Raw genomic sequence first — 9368 nt, forward strand, 5'->3', positions numbered from 1 at the left:
AGGGGAAGCCACTAGAGAAAGGTTGCCCCAGTAGGACTTGACTCCAGCACCTCCTGGCTGGTCTGTTTAACCTCTCAGTGCTCAAGGCCTGGGGGAGAACAGCGCCTTTGGCAAATGATCGTGATGGTTGCAGTGATAATGAAGCAATGAATGTGAACGGTTTGGAGCAGGGATCTTCCAGCAAGCACCCACTGCTTACTAGCTTTTATGTATTTCATGGATCATGGAGAGAGGCACGGCAAACTGGTCCCCTTTACAGAGCTGCTCGACAAAGCAAGGTAGTGTTGGTTTGTGTAGCTCTACGGGGGGGGGGGGGGAAGTGTTTGAGGTGTTACATTGCTGCAAAGCAGGGATCCAAAGAGATGCTAAGATGGACCCCAAGACCATGCAGCACACTGGATGTCCTTGAACACATGCAAGACAGATTTCAGACTATGGGGAGAATTGATCTGGACAAAGTCATTGCCTCATGACCCAGGCCCAGGTGCGGAAGCTGGAAAGAGGAAGCCACACCTTACAACATTGACCAGAATCCCATTTTTCTAAGCAAGTAGAAAATCAAACGGCCTTCTGCGCATGAGCAGGGTTACTAAATGTTTGTTCACTTGTTTTTGTGAGGTCAGGCATCACTATGTTAGCCCTGGCTGTCCTGGAACTCAGAGAATCTCCTGCCTCTGCCTCCCAAGTGATTGGATTGATGGCCTGCGCCACCATGCCCAACCTTGAGATTTAGTTTATTATTTGAGCATGTATGTATCTTTGAGTGTATGCCATGTGTGTGCAGATACCTGCAGACACCAGAAGAGGACATTAGATCTCTTGAGTTACAGGCAGTCATAAGATCCTTAAGGTGAGTAAAGGGAACTGAGCGTGGTGAATCCTCTGGCATTTACTGGTTGTCAATGCTGCTTGACCTTGGCCAGCCATGACCTTGGGCTAGTCAGATAATCTCTCCCAGGGGAAGCTTCTTCACCAGGTCGATCACAAGCCTTTACTCCAGAGAACTGGGTAGCCAGAACTGAGGCACCCTATCACTCTGGGCAGTGAAGGCAAGGGGGTAAGGAGCACACGCCATCCTCAGATACACAGTCTGAGGCTAGCTTGCGCTGCACCACCGCATCAGCTGCCCACCAACCAAGTCTTAGGCCTTCGTGGTCCCTTAGGGCCCCAGGGCTTCTTCTCTCCAAGCCTTCTGGTAGTTGTTTCTTGACCACTAGATGGCAGTGTGTTTTGGATTTGATCTCGAAGGACACAACTAAGGGCCCCAGCTGAACGCACTGATCTCAGCTAGAACTTTTGAAGGGGCAAAGAACCCTCTGTGGAGCCCCTAGCCCTAAGAGGCACCACTATCTCAAGTCTTAGTGTTTCCAATGGACTAGGCAGCCTGGACCAGCTCACCTCAAAAGGGAGCCATCCCAAGCTTGATGTCGTATCTTCCTCAATTCTCATCATCGGAGACAGGGTCTCTACTAAACCTGAACTAGATAAACTCCAGCTAGAGTGTCTAGCCAGTGAGCCAACAATCCATCCCCTTTGCCAACCCTAAATCTTTGATTTGGTTTGCATTTTTCTTTTTCTTTTTTTTTGAAACAGTGTGTTGCTATGAAGATGGTCTCAAACATCCCCAGTTGCTATTAATTATGATTGTGTGTGTGTGTGTGTGTGTGTGTGTGTGTGTGCACATGCGAGTGCATCTGTCTGTCTGTCTGTCTGTGTATATGTGCCATGGGTGCAGGTTACCTTGGAAGCCAGAGGCACTGGATCTCCTGAAGCTAGAGTTACAGGCAGTTGTGAGCCACCTCACAATGTGGGTGCTAGGAATTGAACTCAAGTCCTTTGAAAGAGAAATATGATCCCTTGAATACTGAGCCATCTCTCCAGCCCCTGTTTATTTTGTTTTTGAGACATACATGGTCAAGGAACACACTAAGTAGTCGGGATGGTCCTGAATTTCTGAACCTCCACCTCTGCCTCTCAGGTGCTAGGATGGCAAATACGTAGCACCGTGCCCAGTTTATGCAATACTGGGGATCAAACCCAGAGCTTTGGGTATGCCAGCCTAACCCCAGCCCCAGTCCAGTTTCTAATTTTTCAGACTGCTCACAGTTGCCATCAAGTTTCCCCAAGGGCGTAGGGAGACTCGTGTAGAATAGACCCTCCTGAGGTTGAAGAGCTGGCTCACTGCTCTTGCAGAGATCCTGAGTTCAGTTCCCAGCAACCAACCACGTGGGGGCTCACAACCGTCTCTAGTGGGATCTGATGCCCTCTTCCACCATAAAGGTGTACACGCAGATAGACATAAATAAATCTTAAAAGATAATGGACCCTTCCCATCTGATGTCCCCACAGCATGCAAGGCAAAGCAGCTTGACTTGTTTTGTTGGTCTTGCCCACCTAAGTAGGGTCTTGCACAGTGAGCAAGCACTCTGTCACCTGCTTCCCCAGCCCTGTTTGTGCATGTGTGTGTATCTTCTATGTATGTTAGCCAAGACTGCTTGTTCATTTCCTGGCTGCTCAGACCCTAATAATCACACAGAAACTATATTAATTACAACACTATGTGGCCAATAGCTTAGACTTCTTATTAACTAGCTCTCATAGCTTAAAATAACCCATTTCTATTATTCTGTGTATCACCACAAGTCTGTGGTGGTCTCCTGATAAGTTTCTGGTTGGTGGCTGATATCTTTCTCCTTTGGCAGCTACATGGCTTCTCCCTGACTCTGGCCTTTTTTTTTTTTTTTTTGGTTTTTAGGTTTTTCAAGACAGGGTTTCTCTGTAGCTTTGGAGCCTGTCCTGGAACTAGCTCTTGTAGACCAGGCTGGCCTCGAACTCACAGAGATCCGCCTGTCTCTGCCTCCCGAGTGCTGGGATTAAAGGTGAGCACCACCACGGCCGGGCATGACTCTTCCTTCTTTTCTCCTCTATCTCTGCTTGGAATTCCCACCTTGCTCTGTTCTGCCCTGCCACAGACCCAGAGCAGCTTTTTTATTAACCAATGGTAACAAAGCACATTCACAGCTTCCAGAGGGGAATCCCACATCGATGTGCAGCTATGCATGCCTGTGAGTGCATGAGGAGCTCAGGCGGACATCGGGTGTCCTGCTGGATCACTTTATGCGTTATTCCCTTGAGGCTCTCACTGATTCTAGAGCTAGGCCAGCAGCCAGCAAGCCGGAAACCACCCTGTCTGCAGCTCCCGTAGCACTAAGTTACAGCCACATGCAGCCACACCTGGCTTCTTTTCAGGTGCGTGCTGGGATCTGAACTCGGGTCCTCCTGCCAGTGCAGCAAGCATTCTCACCCGTGCAACCACCTCTCCAGCCCCGACTGTTTGCTTTTGAAGGAAGAATCAAACTGTGTAGCTCAGACTGGCCTCCCAACTCAAGATTCCCCAGTGCTGGGATAACAGATGTGTGCTGCTGCACCCAGCTGCGATTCAGTTTTAGGGACTGGTTTTCCACCCGCAGCCAGCATGTTCTGGACTTCAGTATTCACTCTTCCCCTACTGCTGGGTCTGTGGCCTGTGAAAGGGGATGGCTTCTTCTGTGAAATTGTTTCTTCGTCTGTCCTAGGGGGCTCATCACCCTAGCTCCTGCAACTCTTTATGTCAGTTCCATAAGGAGAGCGTTGTCTTTCAGTTGGAAAACTGAAGGTTGATGAGAGAGAGGAGAGAGAGAGAGAGAGAGAGAGAGAGAGAGAATGAAAAAGCAAGAATGGACTCCAGAGGGTTGTGTCTGTGCCGTGTGGGAGGAGATCGGTCGTTTGGGCCACCGCCCTCCCCATGACATCTCCTTTAATTAGTGCCCATCTCTTACATAGCCCAAGTCTGTTATTTCTTGGGAGTATCCATTAGGGCTGCTTTTAGACTTCTGTGTTTTTGGCAACTGTGTCCACTAAACTAAAGTAAAGGAATCAGGTTTCCTCAATCTGTTGGTGTTAAACCTTGTTTATCATCAATGTATGTGTGTGCACGCACACACACGGATGAGTGAGTGACTGTGTGACTGTGTATGAGTGCATGAACGTGTGTGAGTTCGCATGTAAGTTTGCAAGTGTGCAAGATGCCAGAAATGGGGACAGTGGAGGTGGTCATGTATCCCTGCTTCTCCTGAGTGCTTCCCCAGTCTCCCCTGGTGTGATGCAAAGCTTGGAGCACTCATCCTGCTCTGGACGGCTCGGGAGAGGTTCCTGTGTCGTGCCCACTCCTCGTGCCTAGGGCTGGTAAATTGCAACACATGGGACATTAGCCTAGCTCTTCCCAGTGGTGGTACCACAGGGAAGAGTCCTTTCTCCTCTCTGCCACCCGCTCCAGCTTCTGTCCCATTAATACCATCTCTCATACAGCTTCTGTCCCCGTACATACCATCCCCCATACACATCCCAAATCAAACAATCTTGTATTAACGGAGCCTCTGGAAAATATTTTCCGTTTTGCTGCCCCTGTTCATTTGTGACAGGTCTCAAGTTCTCCAGGTTGGCCTTGAATTTGCTTTGTCACTGAAGATACCCTTGAACTCCTGATCTTCCCACCTTCACCTCCTAAGTGCTATGTGTACCAACATGCCCAGCCTTCTGGATGCCTTTTTGATAAAGGAAGCTGAGAAAAGGTGGGAGAGGGCCACACTGTTCCTACCCCAGCTTGCAAGGTCCTGGTGTGGCTGGGTGAGAGTGCACTGGACCAGGGCATTGGAGGACCCTCAAGAAGGGGTCACGGTGGGGGTTCCCTGTCTATCCTCTACCTGCCACTGCGTCTCCAGGTGGAGCAGGTAACCCACAAAGTCGCTAGCTTATGGGTGCTCCATTGAAACCAGTTTCTATGCTCCGCACTTGAGAACACCCCCACCACCACCCTACAAGATCACTGGCATCCCACTCTGGGCCTGGCTCCCCTTCTGCCCTCAGTGCAGGCTGAATTTGAAAATAGCCCTCCTAGAGGCAGCTGTTTGTGGCCACATGGCTCCCGTTTTACCTAAACAGAAGCTGTGCTCCCTATGCATGCCCAGTAATTAGAGGGCCACAAAGCCAGAGATGGCAAGGGATGGCAGGAAGGACAGGTCGGAAGACAGAAGATGAACAGCCTGGGGCCCGTAAAGTGCCACACCCCCTCTGTGGGGTTAAGACCCTCCCAATGCCACCTCAGCTTCTGCCTCTGCTGCAGACCAAACTTCCTGTGGTGACAACTGCTCTGGGTATTCTGGACCAGGACAGAACTGCACCAAACCCAATAGTTTCCCCCATCTTCCTTTTTGTTCGCCCTACTCCGATTGAGATACACGCTACCTTTTCCTATTGGTGCTCTGTCAGTTTGACCCAGGATTCTCAGGTTGGCCTGGAACTTCCGATCCTCCAACCTCCACGTCCTGAGGGCTTGGGATCACAGGCATGCATCATCACACCCCTTTCTACAGTACTGGAGGTGGAACCCAGGACTTCATGGGTGCTGGGCGAGCGCTCTGCTAGCTGAGACACACCCCCAGGTCCTCACTCTCCACATTTCATGTTTCTTCTTCTTCCTAGAAGCAGTGTCTCATTACACAGGCTGGGCTTGAACCCCAGGTCCTCCTGCCCTCACCACCCTCATCCGGGGTCACAGGTTCTTGCGACATCATCAGCTCATCGTCATTTTCTCGTTTTCCACTTTTGAAGAATACCGGCCGGGTGTTTCATGGGTTGTCTCACTAGAGGAGTGGACTCACATTTTTTCTGGATTACACTGGAACTGGGGGAGGGCAAACACCTTTACTGTACCTTCTGGGAGGAGCCTCTACTGTGCTGTGGCCTGGCCATGTTACCTGAGGACACTGAGATGGACTATACCACTTTCTTCCCCTGTAAAACAACTGTTTTTCTCTTTCCATTCTCAGCTCTCAGAAAGCAAATTTGCCTGGCCAGCCTCACATAAGGTGGGGGCGGGGGGCAGTGAGAAATAAGTTCCCCCTCCCCGGGGTGGGGGCAAGGAGTCCCTACACACGCTAATTGAAAGATGTTTTTTGGAAAGCTCCGGTCTGTCTTTTCATGTCAGAGTGGCTGGATGACACTGCATTGTGATTTGTCTCACCAGCCAGCCAGTCTAACACAGTCAGGGAGCTCCAGTGTCAGCGAGCGACCAGGTCCCCCCAAATAAGTGGGATGCTGGCCATGGTGGTGCATGCCTTCACCCCAGCACTCAGGAGGCTGAAGCAGAAGATAAGGGTTTGAGGCCAGCCTAGGCTGTGAGTAGGAAGACCCTAACTCCCTATCTCAAAACAAATGAACACGGATCTGGAGAGATGGCTCCATGGCTGAGAATATACTGCTCTTGTAGAGGATCTGAGTTCAGTTTCCAGCATCCATAATTAAGAATAAGTCATTTTGTTTGTTTGTTTTGTTTATTGAGACAAGGTTTCTTCTCTGTAGCTTTGGAGCCTGTCCTGGAACTAGCTCTTGTAGACCAGGCTGGCCTCAAACTCACAGAGATCCGCCTGCCTCTGCCTCCTGAGTGGGATTAAAGGCATGCGCTACCACCGCCGGGCTAAAAATAAGTCTTAAAAACAGACAAACACCCCTAAAGCATATACCTGGTCCACTTACACTTGTGACTACTGCACTGGTTTATTAACATGGCCTGGAGTTAACAATCCTCTGCCTATTCTCTCCAAAGTAAAGTGCCTGGCTGTGTGTGGTGGCGCACACCTTTGATCCCAGCATTTGGGAGGCAGAGGCTGGTGGATCTCTGTGAGTTCAAGGCCAGCCTGTTCTATAAGAGTGAGTTCTAGGCCCTTTGGGGATATACAGTGAGACTCTGCCACAAAATAACAATAACAATAATAATAATATATTAATTAATTAAAATATAAACTAATTGCTATTAAAGGTGATGCGGTGGCACTCATCTCTGCTTTGGATATTTCTCAAATTTAACATTTAATGTCCCAAGACTTTATATCCCAAGAAACCTTTGAATTTGGAATAAAACAAGATGTTCTGCCGCCACATTTAACTAAGGAGTAAACATTTGAGGAGGGTAAATAAAACATGGTCAGATCTAACAACCAAGCAGTCATCTTCGCCTTTGCTCCCAAAGAGAACTGTGAAGCAAATGCTGTTCACAGAGAACGGCAATCCCCCTCACCAGAACATTTGCTGTTATTGTTGGGATATGACTCAGGCTTTTAGGTGACTGGACAGTATTCAGTCATACAACTTCACCGCCATCCTATTTAACCTGGTCCCCACAGATGGAAATTTTCTTTCTTTTCAATATTTGGCCATAATTACCAAGTCTGACATAAACATCCGTATTTATCTGTAAACTGGCAAACTCAGGGTAATAACTTGTTTTGAAAACAAAGTTTTCCTGCTAAAAACCAAACTTCTGGGAGTCTCTTTTCCTTCAGGTGGACCAAGGATGAGTTAACATAGGTTCCTAGCCAAGGCCCTGGGAAGGCAGCCCAGATGAGGGGAGCAGCATCCTGGGGTGCAGGAGTGAGAACACAGTCTCCTCCTGTGGTTCCCAGCTGGGAGAGGGTTGTTTATCAAGGCGGGTGGGAGAAGAGCCGGCCAGACGCTGAGGGGTCCAGTGCTTCCCCGGGCAGGACAGAGAGACTGGGCCTATTCAGTCAGGCTCTAAAAGAAGCAGGGAAAGGCAGGAAAAACAAGCCCAGACACACACTGGGTGGCTGCTGGCTGGCCCAGCCTCTCGGTACACCAAGTTCGTGCAATGCCAAGCAATGGGACCCAGCCAGCTCTTCCCAGGAATCCACCCCAGGCTGGGCAGGTCTCAGTTGGCTCCTTGGCTCCACAGTTGCTTCCTGGGGCTATAAGGAATGGATTCTTACAGAGTTTGGGGGAGTTCAGTACTTTTCCAGAAAGATGAGCATCCTGGACCAGGAAGGTGATTTTCCAGTCATCTGTGCACTGTGCCTGTGTGGATACATTCTTACCTACTTCAGGAGTGGCATTTGACACAAGGCCTCAGTGTCAAACAGGAAAAAAAGTTTGAGAAATGTCAGGCAGGCCTGCCGAAATCTAGCAGAACTGTAATGCCGGGCCACATGGCCCATGCTTACAAACGCCACACTTGAGAGGCAGACGCAGGAGGAACAGATGCTTAAAATCTTCCCCAGCTCCATAGCAAGATCAAGGTCAGCTTGGGCCACCTGAGATCCTGCCTTTTCCCCACCTTCCACTCCTCACCCCCCTCTCCCAAAAAATCTAGAATTGTGAAAAATCCTTATAAGGTTTCTAAATGCAAGAACAAGGAGGAAACTGAGCCAGATTAAGACTAATAGCTGGGCGGTGGTGGCGTACACCTTTAATCCCAGCACTCGGGAGGCAGAGGCAGGTGGATTTCTGTGAGTTGGAGGCCAGCCTGGTCTACAAGAGCTAGTTCCAGGACAGGCTCCAAAAGCTACAGAGAAACCCTGTTTCAAAAAGACAAAAAAAAAAAAAAAGACTAACTAATATAAACCGGTTGGTGGCTCATGTAATGGTGCTCTCTTCAGAAGGGGTGGCTGAGGCCTTTTCTTCTCTCTCTCTCTCTCTCTCTCTCTCTCTCCCTCTCTCTCCCTCTCTCTCCCTCTCCCTCTCTCCCCCTTCCCTTTTCTTCCATAACCCATAACTATACCCAAACCCTCTCTCTGACCCTATCTGTCTCCCACGCACCGTGGCTCCTCATGGGACTGACTACCCTGCAGAGTTCTCTCACCAGCCACCTCCCACCCACCTAGGACCCACAGAGGCCTGGGGTGATGGGACCCGACTGCCCCTCGTGGTCTGCTGTCACCCCTCGGGGAACCACAGCGTTTTATCTAAACCATCACAAGTCATGCCTTAAATCTAGCACTTGGGAGGCAGAGGCCGGCAGATCTCTATGAGTTTGATGCCAGCCTGATCTACAGAGCACGTTCCAGGCCTGCCAAGGCTACACAAAGAAACCCTGTCTAGAAAAAGAAAAAAGAAAAAAAACAAAACCAAAAAAAGATAAAAAGAAAAACAAAAAAAATTAGGAAAGTTATTAACACCATAGACAATATGGCTGAGGTTTGCAAGCAAGTTCAAGCCCACAGAACTCACTGGGGACAGGGGGAGGGGATGGTGTCCTTTTGTTGAAGTTTCAGAGAGTCTCAAGTCTTGCGGTTGGTTGGTAGTCCATAGTATTCATTTGTAGTTAGACTGTCTCCAGTTCCTGGCACCAGGAGACAATAGAGAGATTGGGCTCTTTAGCTAACGTGTGTCTCTTTCACAGGACAGGTGGATGCCTTACCTGTAGCTCCTGAGTGGTTAGAGGAAACTTCCTTTGGCGACCTGAGGACCACAGCTGCACAGCCACAACAGGGTACCTGTGAGCTACGATGAGGGCAACACACCAAAGCCCCAACTTCAAG

Source organism: Microtus oregoni, unplaced genomic scaffold, assembly GCF_018167655.1.
Source record: "Microtus oregoni isolate MIOR12 unplaced genomic scaffold, Mior012 000015F_ref0000493, whole genome shotgun sequence".
Lineage (NCBI taxonomy): Eukaryota > Metazoa > Chordata > Mammalia > Rodentia > Cricetidae > Microtus > Microtus oregoni.